Genomic DNA, 12,847 nt, shown 5'->3' on the forward strand with positions numbered 1-12,847 from the left:
CCTAGCAAAAAAAAATAATAATAATAACGAAAATAAAGAGTGAGATCCATAAAGATGTCCTTCAGGCTATTTCACGGAGCTTACAAATCCAAGTCAGTCTCAATTCGAACCAAAATAAAGCATGATTGTAGGATGGTCAGGAAGGAATGTCTTCTATTAAGCGGAAACCCTGACAAATGCGACGGATCCAGTCAGTGATAAATGAGAAAGAAGATTCCTTAGAAAAAATTGGTGTCCAAGGGAAGCAATCACTAAAGGAGTGAGTCACCTTCCGTTTGAGCTCTATGAAGGAGTCGAGAAAATAACTGCTGCTGTAAAGAAGAAAAATGAAATACCCAATCTCTGTGAGCAAGGGAGGTACGCAAGGACTTCAAAGGAGTAGGTATCGAAGAGGGAGAGAACTGCAAAGATCAGCATTTGTGAAGAAAATTGCGGGAATATTGGATGCACCTGAGAAAAAACTTGGCAAGCCACAGAACCATCTCGGTAGAAGAGCGAGAAGTAAGTCTTAAGGCCTTTGGCGGGAGTGCGAAGAAAAATATATAAATCTGCCAAGGAACATTCGCAGAGTTTCTGGCGGCTACTTTTCTGTCATATTTTGTACAATTAAAAAAATAAAAATACATAATAAATACACTATATGACAGTAAAGCAAGTTTTAATTGCCCACACTGGCCCATTCGCTACAGATAAGCAGCAGCATCCGTGCAGCAGCATACTGTCATGGCAGTACCTGACTCCAAAGTAGATGTCTACGTTTTTGAGTGTAAACTGTGGTCTGTAATTAGTGAATTTTTGAGCTTAAGCATTTGTGTTTGTATCTTGCATATAGAGAATTGACGTAAATAAGATTTTAGATGTTTTACACAAGATTTTTAATTTTAATTTCGTGTGGCTATTTCTAGCCGAGTGCAGCCCTTGTAGTGGAGGATAGTGTTATGTGTGGTGTGTGAGTTGCAGGGATGTTGGGGACAGCACAAACACCCAGCCCCGGGTCAATGGAATTAACCAATGAAGGTTAAAATCCCCGACCCGGCCAGGAATCGAACCCGGGACCCTCGGAACCGAAGGCCAGTACGCTGACCATTCAGCCAACGAGTCGGGATACACAAGATTGAATTACCGTCTTCAACACATGAAGTAATCGAGGAGGAAAGAGTAATTGCAAACACTCTTTTCAATTTGTACAAGAAACTTGAAGACGCCACTATCACTGGAATCCTGGTACATGAAGAACTGGTGCAAATGCCTTCCGAGCAAACTACTGATGTCCAGCCTATTTATGAACTTTTGAGTGATGATGTAGCTAAAGACTATGCTCCTTTCGAATGAGTCAAGGAGGTAATTGGAACTAAATACAAAGGATAGACGGTGAAACCAATCATGCATTACTTCAGTAGGATCAAGTACAGCAGCTGTCTATGTCATGGCAGTGCATTAGAACACTATTATGCCTGTCTCCAAAGTAGATGTTTACGTTTTTGAGTGTATTTTTTTTTTGCTAGTTGTTTTACGTCGCACCGACACAGATAGGTCTTATGGCGACGATGGGACAGGGAAGGGCTAGGAGTGGGAAGGAAGCGGCCGTGGCCTTAATTAAGGTACAGCCCCAGCATTTGCCTGGTGTGAAAATGGGAAACCACGGAAAACCATTTTCAGGGCTGCCGATAGTGGGATTCGAACCTACTATCTCCCGGATGCAAGCTCACAGCCGCGCGCCTCTACACGCACGGCCAACTCGCCCGGTATTTTTTTGAGTGTAAACTGTGCTCTGTAATTAGTGAATTCTTGAGCTTAAGCATTTGTGTTTGTATCTTGGACATAGAGAATTGACGTACATAAGATGTGTAGATGTTTTACACAAGATTGAATTACCGTCTTCAACACATGAAGTACACGAGGAGGAAAGAGTATTTGCAAACACTCTTATCAATTTGTACAAGAAACTTGAAGACGCCACTATAACCTGAATCCTGCTACATGAAGAACTGGTGAAAATGCCTTCTTTGAATGATGATGTAGCTAAAGACTATGCTCCTTTCGAATGAGTCAAGAAGGTAATTGAAACTAAATACAAAGGATAGTCGGTGAAACCAATCATGCATCACTTCAGGAGGATCAAGTACAGCAGCTGTCTATATTGTTATCAGAGCTATTATGGACAATAAGGAACAAAACATGAGTAACTCAAGGTCATATCGGATTACGTGTGGTCTAATTTTTAAGAGGCAAGGGCTAATCTAATAGCTAGGCATGATTTTAATATAAGGCGATGCATGAATGCTAAAGCGCTTGAACTGATTCATTTCAAAGCCGAATCGACCTGGGTTTGGAATTTCAAGGTAGTTCGTAAGATTGTTAGCCGCAAAGTTACGAATTTTCTAATCTATAAACGTGATCAATTACAAAAAGGGATTGAGAATTCTGCGTTTGCATTTAGTATTAAGTTAACTGATAATATCGTTCCTAATTATTCATCAATTAAAATTCTGTATACCGACCAATCTTGATTTAATTATGAAGTTCACAGAAACCGCACAGTGTCTAGAAACGGTGAAAGAGGCACGATTATCGAAGTGAAATTAGCGTCTGGAATATCATTATATACGATTCAGCCCATTGTATAGACATAAAATAAACTTTTCTCTCAACTTCTTATTGTATTACGTGAATTACTTTTCCTCTTCATATTCAGGCAACACACTACACTACCAACCACCACAGAAACACGCAATAGTGATAAACATCCCTCCCTAAAGGGTTGGGATGAGGAAGGGCATCCGGTAGTAAAACGGGGCCAAATCCACATGTGCGACTCAGTTCGCACCCGCGAAGCCACAAGTGTGGAGAATTCTGTGTAAGAAGTAGAAGAAGAAGAAGATAAAATAAGGTAAAGTGGACTAGAGTATTCTTGAACAACGGCGAGATAACTCTCTCTATCCCAATGTTGAAACAGAATGTTGTAGATTATTTTTTCTGTGTCAAGAAAATCTATTCGTATATACAGATAAAAACGCACAGGTAACAATCATACCACTTGGTGGAACTTCCTGCATTCAACTTTTGGATGTAGGCTATACCTTTTTCGTCCTTGGAAGAAGTTCCCCAAACTTTTATGTGAGAGAGTTCTACTAGACAACTTTGATATCGACCTCCAGAGCTGTAATGCTATCATCAACCTACTGTAGAAGAAAGCTAAATTTCTAGTTGAATATGATGCCTTTGATGTTTCTGACAATGTTATCTGGGACACTGAAGATTCGAGTCACGCACCTCGAAGCTACAGTACACAAATGCATCATTCATCCAATGTGCGTATCATCGGTTTTATTTTTGCGTGACAGATTTCTACATCAAGACTCACACACATGCTTAAGTTTGCTAAGGGTGTTCAAAAAGATACCGAACTTTTGCTATAATATCTTCATCGGTTATCGTACAAGATTTTAAGCACTGCTCTCTCAAAGTAGCCCTCTCTACTGGCAATACACGGTTCCCATAGTTTCTTCAATTTTTTGGAAAGCCTTCTGGAACGCACTTTCTGACATGGCGCGCAGTTCTCTTTCGCATTGTCCTGAATCTCCTCAGTGGTTTGGTTTCAATATCATAGCCACAAAAACCCACGTCTCATCGCTTGTTATGATGTTCTTACGGAAGTTTTCATTGCCATTGGCAGTGGCAACCAGTTCCTGGCAGTTTCTGATCGCCAGTCAGCAAACGCGGCTAGAATTTTGCTCTAACACGACGCATCTCAAGTTTGACACTCAAAATGTGATTGAAATGTCTCCGTAAAAGTTGTGCCAAGTTTGTAGCAAAATTTCACACCCACACACACGTTGTTTTTCATCGTCACTTTGGCACTAATGCGACGAACAACTTGTGAACGTGTTCACTTCAGCGGCTGTAGCTCGCCGACTAACGGTCAGAGGGAAACGCGGCCAATGATAGTTTATTGTCTAAACCTGCCGCTGCGTGCGCTTAGTAGGAGCACCGCGCTCCCTCTGCTGGTAGGTGCGCTATTTCAAAAGTTCCGTTTCTTTTTGAACATACCTCGTATGGAAGGACAGCTAAAATAAGTAGAATAATAATGATATATGGCTGAGTTTCCCGTCGTATTCATTATTATACCAATACCTATCTAGACTCATAAACCTGTTTTATTACCACTATGGGTAGCTAAATATTGGTAAAATAAACTTTGATTACAGCTGAAATTACCATCGTATTTTTCCTTATATTGATACCTAGGCACTACCTGAATGTTCCTTATGAGGGACAGAAGGATCCTTGTGCAAAAATGGTCCGTAGAAGCCCAAGATAATAATAATAATAATAATAATAATAATAATAATAATAATAATAATAATAATAATAATAATAGAGCAGACATAGCATTAACGGGCAAAAGAACCAACACAAATATTTCATTGACATCGCTATCCCGAAGACCACAATATGCAAAAAAAATAAAAATATAGGAAAAAGTTTGACAAATATACTTATCTGGCTATAGAAGTAGCAAGAACCTGGAAACAAGAGAGAATGACAATTCTTCCTTTTCTCCTTTCTCCTACTGGTATTACACCAAAATCAGTTCCAGAAAACTTAAGAATACTACAGCTCCTCATCTACACTCACAATGTGGCACAAAAGGCTGCAATTTTGAAGACCTGCAATACCGTCAGAACATTCCTGAATGCTCAATACGGACCGTAAATAGAAGAGGCTGAAACCTATATAAAGAAAGAAATAGTGAAGAGACACTCAAGAATTTACCGTAAAATTCTCATAGCGTATATTTTTAACTTATATCAATTACGATTTCTATTTCTTGTACTTGACGTATCGAAATTCGAGCTATATTACCAACTGTCAACTTTGTGAGAAAAATAAATAAATAAATAAATAAATAAATAAATAAATAAATAAATAAATAAATAAATAAATAAATAAATAAATAAATAAATAAATAAATAAATTGTTGTTGTTGTTTGAGTCATAAGTCCATAGACTGGTTTGATGCAGCTCTTCATGCCATCCTATCCTGTGCTAATCTTTTCATTTCTACGTAATGGCTACATCCTACATCTGCTCTAATCTGCTTGTCTACCTCTACCGTTCTTACCACCTACACTTCCCTCTAAAACCTACTGAACAAGTTCTGGGTGTCTTAAGATGTGTCCTATCATTATATCTTTCTTTTGGTCAAATTTAGCTAAATCAATCTCCTCTCACCAATTCAATTCAGTATCTCTTAATTTCTGATTCGATCTATCCATCTCACCTTCATCGTTCTTCTGTAACACCGTATTTCGAAAGCTCCTATCCTCTTTCTTTCTGAGGTAGTTATCGTCCATGTTTCACTTACATACAATGCCACGCTCCAGATGAAAGTCTTCTAAAAACATATTTCTAATTCCTATATTAATGTCCGAAGCGAGCAATTGTCTTTTCTTAAGAAATACCTTCCCTGCTTGTGGTAATCTGCATTTCATGTCCTTACTTCTGCCATCGTTAGTTATTTCACTACCCAAATAACAGTATTCAACTACTTTCTTTAAGATTTAATTTCCTAATCTAATATTACCTGGATCACCTGACCTCGTTCGACTGCACAGCACTTTTCACAGCTGCAGTCTCAGATAAAATAACAATATCATCGGCAAATTAGGGTTTTGATTTCCTGACCTTCGATTGTGATTTCCTTTCCACATTCCCCTTTGATTTCCTTTACCGTCTTTTTGTTCTATATAAATACTACTACTACTACTACTACTACTAATAATAATAATACTATACAGGTATTAAATCTTACGTTTTTGGGGGAAGTCGAGATGCCGGAAGTTTCCTTTCATTTCTTCTTAGCCCGGCTTAAAAGTAACAACTACCGGGCGAGTTGGCCACGCGGTCAAGGGCACGCGGCTGTGAGCTTGCATCCGGGAGATAGTGGGTTCAAATCCCACTGTCGGCAGCCCTGAAGATGGTTTTCCGTGGTTTCCCATTTTCACACCAGGCAAATGCTGGGGCTATACCTTAATTAAGGCCACGGCCGCTTGTTCCTACTCCTAGGCCTTTCCTATCCCATCGTCGGCATAAGACCTGTGTGTGTCGGTGCGACGTAAAGCAACTAGCAAAAAAACCCAGCTGAATCATAGAGGATAGTCGTAAGTGAAGCATATGCAGGCGGCATATATGAAGGAAAATAAGAAGAGTGCTTAAATATATAGTATAAGTAATAGTCCCTTGTCTGTTAACCCTCAGCACCTCTGACATATGAAGTTCATGGCTATGTCAATAATCGATTCGTTAACCTCCACTAAGTGATTGTCTCTCTCAATTGAAGCGCGCTTCTTTGTCTCTCCAGCCCGCGGGAGTTTGGTCAATATTTAGAGATTACTCATGTTTCAAGCCATCAGACTAATGGTACTCTACTTCCCGAGAGCCTCAGCATTTAGCTGTCTCGAAACCTTCATTCGTAGACTTGAAATCTCTCGCTTAGCGTATGCTTTTAGCGAATTTCGAACATATTGTATAAAATATACAATAATAATATACGCAAGTGAATATTTAGTACTGAATCACAAGCCGAATAAATTAGAAGTACTGGAAAGACAAATTATACGGAAAGTACTCGATCTGCTAAGAACTACAGAACTCTGGAAATCAAGAAGTAATGATGAAATATATCGGAACATAGAAAACATAACAGATACAATGTGGAAGAGGCGATTTATATATTTTGGACATTTATACAGAATGGATGGAAAGAGGTTAACCAAACAGATCTTCAAATTTCTTTGGAAGAAGAAGTCAACAACAACCTGGATTCATGAAGTCAAGAACGTTTTGGAAAGAAACAACATAAAGGAAGAAGAACCAACGCAGAGAGAGATTCTTAGGAATAAAGTGTTATAATGGAAGAATTCCAAGGCAGGGAGGGAAAGAAAACAGGCTCAAAATGGTCCGAGGAGAGGAAAAGGGCGCATACTGAGCAGATGAAAGAATATTGGAGGAAGAAGAAGAAGGAAGTATTGAAATTGTTACGTGGTCCCTATAAGACCCTAACGGAGAATAATAATAACAATCCTGTCCACAGCTCTCCAAAATCGTTTCGAAGCGCAAGTGGACGATAATCTCGGTATCAAGGAGAACTTAGGAAGGACAGGACCTGCGTAGAACACACTTTAAATCTAAAATTGATCATCTGATACTATTGTCTTAGAAGCAAAACGTCTGTCATAACCTTTGTAGACTTAAAAAAGATCTCTTGACTCCGCGGACAGAAAAAGAACTCAACGAAGAATTTATCACAGATAAAATGATCTTAGCAATAATTAATGTAACATGAACAGAAACAACGTCCGAAGTAAAATTCCGTGGAGAAATCTCTCAACTGCGGCAAGGTGATGACCTTTCTCCAATAGTCTTTAATTGTATTTTGGAAAAGATAGTAAGATAATGGCTCCGTGGCTCAGACGGCAGCGCGTCGGCCTCTCACCGCTGGATACCGTGGTTCATATCGCGGTCGTTCCATGTGAGATTTGTGCTGGACAAAGCGGAGGCGGGACAGGTTTTTCTCCGGGTACTCCGGTTTTCCCTGTCATATTTCATTCCAGCAACACTCTCCATTCTCATTTCATAGCATCAATCAGTCATTAATAAATCACTTTGGGAGTGGCGACCCCATCGTACTAATAGCCTATATCTGCTTCATTCATTCCATCCCTGACCCGGTCAATGACTGGAAAACAGGTTGTAGGTTTTCATTTTCAGTAACAGAATGGAGGCTTAGGCTTTAATGAAAAGGAATCCAAGAAATTAGATTATGATATAAAATGCTTTACGTCAAATTACTTTTGCAGACAAATTAACAATATTTTCAGAAAACATTGAAACAGCATCTGAACAAATCTTCACCAGAGTACCGTCAGCCCTACATTTCAGATTTCCTGCAGGCTTTCACAATAACTGTAGCGATGCCGGGCATGTAAGGTCCCTACTGTACTTCCCTCTAAGCTGTGCCATTGCCCATTTCCCACGGCACAGACAAGGGTCTGGACCTGGAGGAGACGACAGGCATTATAGGAAATGAAATACTCATCTTCTTCAATAATTTCCCTTGTTGCGTTCAACGGTATCCTCTCCGCAACAGGTACACTACTACCAACGTTTCGTAGATTTGAAACAGTATGGAAAGTTTAACCCGTCGCTTTCTGCTGGAAAGCTACAGTGTTCTTATGCTGTCTTCTTTCTAGCGTTCTTTGCTGCCCAAAGGAAGAGAGGAATTTGCACGGTGACTTAATCAGGAGAACATGAAAGATGTACTCTTTATTATTATTATTATTATTATTATTATTATTATTATTATTATTATTATTATTATTATTATTATTATTATTATTATTTCGTTTTCGGCTATCTATGGACCACGTAAAGTACATTCCTCACTTTCTGTCTCCTTTCTTGATTTTCGGTCACTCCAGTATTTTCCTTTCTAATCTTATTGCGAAATTTCTGTTTTCATAATGTTAATGTTAATGTTAATGTTAATTTTCGCTTCGATGAACCAACTTATTTATGTTTATGGAATTTTTATCAAAATCGTGAAATACGTTTTTAGCCAGTCTTTACGGATTTATTCGAACCAAATGAACATCTTTTTAATGCATTCTGAATGCGCTATAAAACGTCATGTTCACTCAAAGTACAAAATTTATATGAAAATGAGATATAAATATCAAACAGATTTCTTTTCAAATGTGCATTTATGTTTTGTTTTTAAATGTTTCTTCTGGAAATTTATACCCAGGAGTTTGAGCACCCTTGGATTATCATACAGAGTTTGGCCTAGTAGCTCTACAGTGTATTTGGTGTCCTACGTATATTGTAATTGGTCTTCGCACAAGACATACAGCACCAACTCAAGGCCTTATGGTGTGGGGTGCTATTGTGTTGTTGTTATTGTTTTTTGAGTCATAAGTCCATAGACTGGTTTGATGCAGCTTTCCATGCCACCCTATATGGTGCTAACCTTTTCATTTCTACGTAACTATTGCATCCTAAACCTGCTCTAATCTGCTTGTCATATATATACCTTGGTCTACCCCTACCGTTCTTACCGCATACACATCCTTTAAAATCCAACTGAACAAGTCCTGGGAGTCTTAAGATGTGTCCTATCATTCTATCTCTTCTTTTCGTCAAATTTAGCCAAAATTACATATAAAATCTAGCCAACTCGATCTCCTCTCATCAATTCGATTTAGTATCTCTTCATTCGTGATTTGATCTATCCATCTCACCTTCAGCATTCTTCTGTAACACCACATTTCAAAAGCTTCTATTCTCTTTCTTTCTGAGCGAGTTAACGTCCATGTTTCATTTCCATACAATGCCACACTCCAGATGAAAGTCTTTAGAAGCATCTTTCTAATTCTCATATCAATGTTTAAAGTGAGCAAATTTCTTTTCTTAAGAAAGCTCTTCCTTGCTTTTGCTAGTCTGCATTTTATGTCCTCCTTACTTCTGGCATCGTTAGTTATTTTACTAGCGTCGGGCTCCATGACTAAATGGTTAACGTGCTGGCCTTTGCTCACAGAGGTCTTAGGTTCGATTGTCGGCAGGGTCGGGAATTGTAACCTTAATTGCTTAATTTCGTTGGCACGGGGGCTGGGTTTATGTGCCGTCTTCATCGTCATTTCATCCTCTTCACGACGCGCAGGTTGCCCACGGGTGTCAAGTAAAAATACCTGCATCTGGCAAGCCGAACTTGTCCTCGGACACTCCCGGCACTAAAAGCCATACGCCATTTCATTTCAGTTTTACCATAAAGAGAATTTCTTCTCTTCTTGTGGGCATTTCTCATTCAAGTAGTCTCAAATTTTCGTGCCCAAATATTTTTCTTAATACTCTCCCTTCCTTATTCTCTAACTCTTTAAACTCACCTTTTTTTGTCTAACTTTAAATATTCTGTTGCATAAAAGCATTCCGATTCTATGACATTCTTGTAGTACTGGATTTTTATTTTTACAGAAAGCGAATTTTTATGGTGCCTAAAATACGGGAAGAAGAAGAAATGACCTAGGAAACCGGCACGAAGTTTCATCTCACTGATACCATGTGTTGGCAAAGGCTCGCGAGAGAGCTCTTAATGTCAAGTTTAGTTTGGAACACTGCAAGGTTGTTCTACTTCTCACCTTCCGTGTTTGCTTCTCCCTGTTCTACAACCAACTTCAGTCCAGTCCATCATTCAGTGACTGTTTATGTCCGTCATGCATGGACATATTTCAAAAGGAACCGCTCACCTGTAGCCAAATTAGCGCTTGAAATAATTACCTTTATATTTTTTACAAAAAAAAGGGTCCCATCAAAAGCAAGTGAACAATAGAGCGATTAATCACTTCATTAATCAAACAATCGATTGTTTGAATTATCTCTAGGATTGGCAAGGTCGAACAAAAACTGCTCACCATTTCTTAGAGCACGGAATGTATGCACTCAATTAAGTTCATATTTTCATATATCTTCCGTTTCTTGAATAACATAATAAGGCATATAAATTGTTAAGGAAAAAACATGTAAGTGAATTTATTTTCGTAATCGAGTTAGCGGTGATATTCTGGACTTCGGACCAAGTTTAATTCAGTTTGTTACATTTCGAACTTCAGTTATTCAAAGCATATGATTTTGTAACTTTTTATTTGTCGACATGATAATAAGCTTTTGGGTTTTTGCCATGTCAAGAAAATTACGTGAAATTCTTTTCGTTTCGCAGAGATTTTTGCTCCGCGTCTTCAGAAATGAAATGTCGTATGGCTTTTAGTGCCGGGATATCCCAGAACGAGTTCGGCTCGCCAGGTGCAGTTATTTCTATTTGACAACCGTAGGCGACCTGCGCATCATGATGAGGATGAAATGATGATGAAGACAACACATACACCCAGCCCCCGTGCCATTGGAATTAACCAATTAAGGTTAAAATCCTCGACCAGGCTGGGAATCGAACCCGGGACCCTCTGAACCGAAGGCCAGTACGCTCACCGTTCAGCCAACGAGTCGGACCGCGTCTTCAGAAGAGAATATCGACTGTTTACGAGGAAGAATTCTCAAATCGTCACCAGATGGCTCACCGTACGCTAGCATTCCAAGTGGGAGCTGTCAACATCATCTAAGCTCCGATTAAGATGTTTCTTGTTACATCGTATGTGCATTGCGAAGTAACATCAAGGTCATCAGGCGAATTAGGAACGAATGTGGTAGAATAAATAATTAGACGTAAAGATAATAAAATAAAGCGCAACGAAAAGACTCACAGGATAGAATAGATAGGAGTTAAAGGATGAAAAAAATAGGGAAAAAACCAGAAGATATTGCTTGTGAGTCGGTCAGGGGCAGGGTGAGGGGCGGCATAGCAGATATACACACGTTATGAAAGTATGAAATCTACATAGCCTGCAATGAACCAACCTTAATTAAGGTTACGGCTACTTCTTTCCCACTCCTAGCCCTTTCCTATCCCATCGTCGCCCTAAGACCTATCTGTGTTGGTACGACGTTAAGAAAATTGTAATATATGTATATATTGTAATGTAATATAATGTAATAAGACAATGTAACCATATGTGGCCCGTTGCGGAGAATAGGACTTTGAGTCAGATTTTTCATTTTTGATATTTTGTGGCTCTATCGATCATTTTAAAAATTGTTCATACTTCTAGGTGCAATATTTCAGAAGATGTTAATTATTGGCTGTTGCTACTAAAGAACTGTATTTTGAGGAAAACACAGTTACAGCTTACACTAATTTCCTCACCAACTGTACAAAGTTTTCATGACATCGAGTGGTGAAAACTAGAACTGCTACGTAACTTAGTTTCTTAAGAAGACCCATAGGTAGCGCAATAAGTAAAAACATAGAAATGTAATGTTTACACCCCAGACACTTTTGTTCAGCTGTGCTGCCATAAAAGTTGTCCCACTTGGGTACAATTCGGGACGCTAGTTTTTTTTTTTTGAAAATTCGATATGATCTCCCTAATTCGGGACAGATGACAACCATACCGTTTTTCTCTCTTTTACGTAACCATACTAACTTTTTTGTAATACATATTGTTACAAATTTTACATCCCACTAATCACTTTTGACGGTTGTCGGACACGCCAAGGTGCTGGAATTTTGTCCCGCAGGAGTAATTTTACATGTCAGTAAATCTACCGACACGAGGCTGACGTATTTGTACACCCTCAAATACCACCGGACTAAGCCAGGAACGAACCTGCCATTTTGGTGTCAGAAGGCCAGCGCCTAACCGTCTGAGCCACTCAGCCCGGCAACTCTTTTTGCAGTATGGTGTTTCTCGTTATGTCGGTGCTGCCAGGGGATACCGTGGATATATTCCACCACTACTCCCCATCCACTTCTCGTGACCCACGACGTTATGTTTATGTTACATTTTGTATGTTAACATGAGCTGTAGCTCACAATGTTGACGCCGGTCACGGGGGCACCTGGCCTTCAAGTCACAGCTACTGCATAACTGACATTTCACATCACAGACGAGGCGCCCATACAACTGCTGAGGTTGTGTCGTCAGATCCGCATAGCATAAAAATATGCCTGGGGCTTCTTCTGGCTACTTGTCAAGTTTCACGCTAGGAATAGTTCAATAAAAGCTTTTGTTACAGGTGGAGTCATGGGGGGATTGGCGCCCTTTTGGTAATGCGGGAAGTCTGTAGCGTCATGTACAAAGTGGGTTTACCAGATTTAATAATTCACTAGCTGAGTGACGAGGGTTCCTGACTTCCAACAAGCCACATGTATTGACTAACTAGGTGTGGGATGGGGAAA

General features: G+C 39.3%; 1 protein-coding gene across 3 annotated transcripts in view; it reads right to left on the reverse strand.

Moving 5' to 3' along the window:
* LOC136880953 (excitatory amino acid transporter) overlaps positions 1-12,847 on the reverse strand; it is a 273,345-nt gene that overhangs the window by 84,007 nt on the left and 176,491 nt on the right. The gene's annotated exons all lie outside the window — the stretch shown is intronic.

Source organism: Anabrus simplex, chromosome 9 (genome assembly GCF_040414725.1).
Source record: "Anabrus simplex isolate iqAnaSimp1 chromosome 9, ASM4041472v1, whole genome shotgun sequence".
In the NCBI taxonomy this organism is placed as follows: domain Eukaryota; kingdom Metazoa; phylum Arthropoda; class Insecta; order Orthoptera; family Tettigoniidae; genus Anabrus; species Anabrus simplex.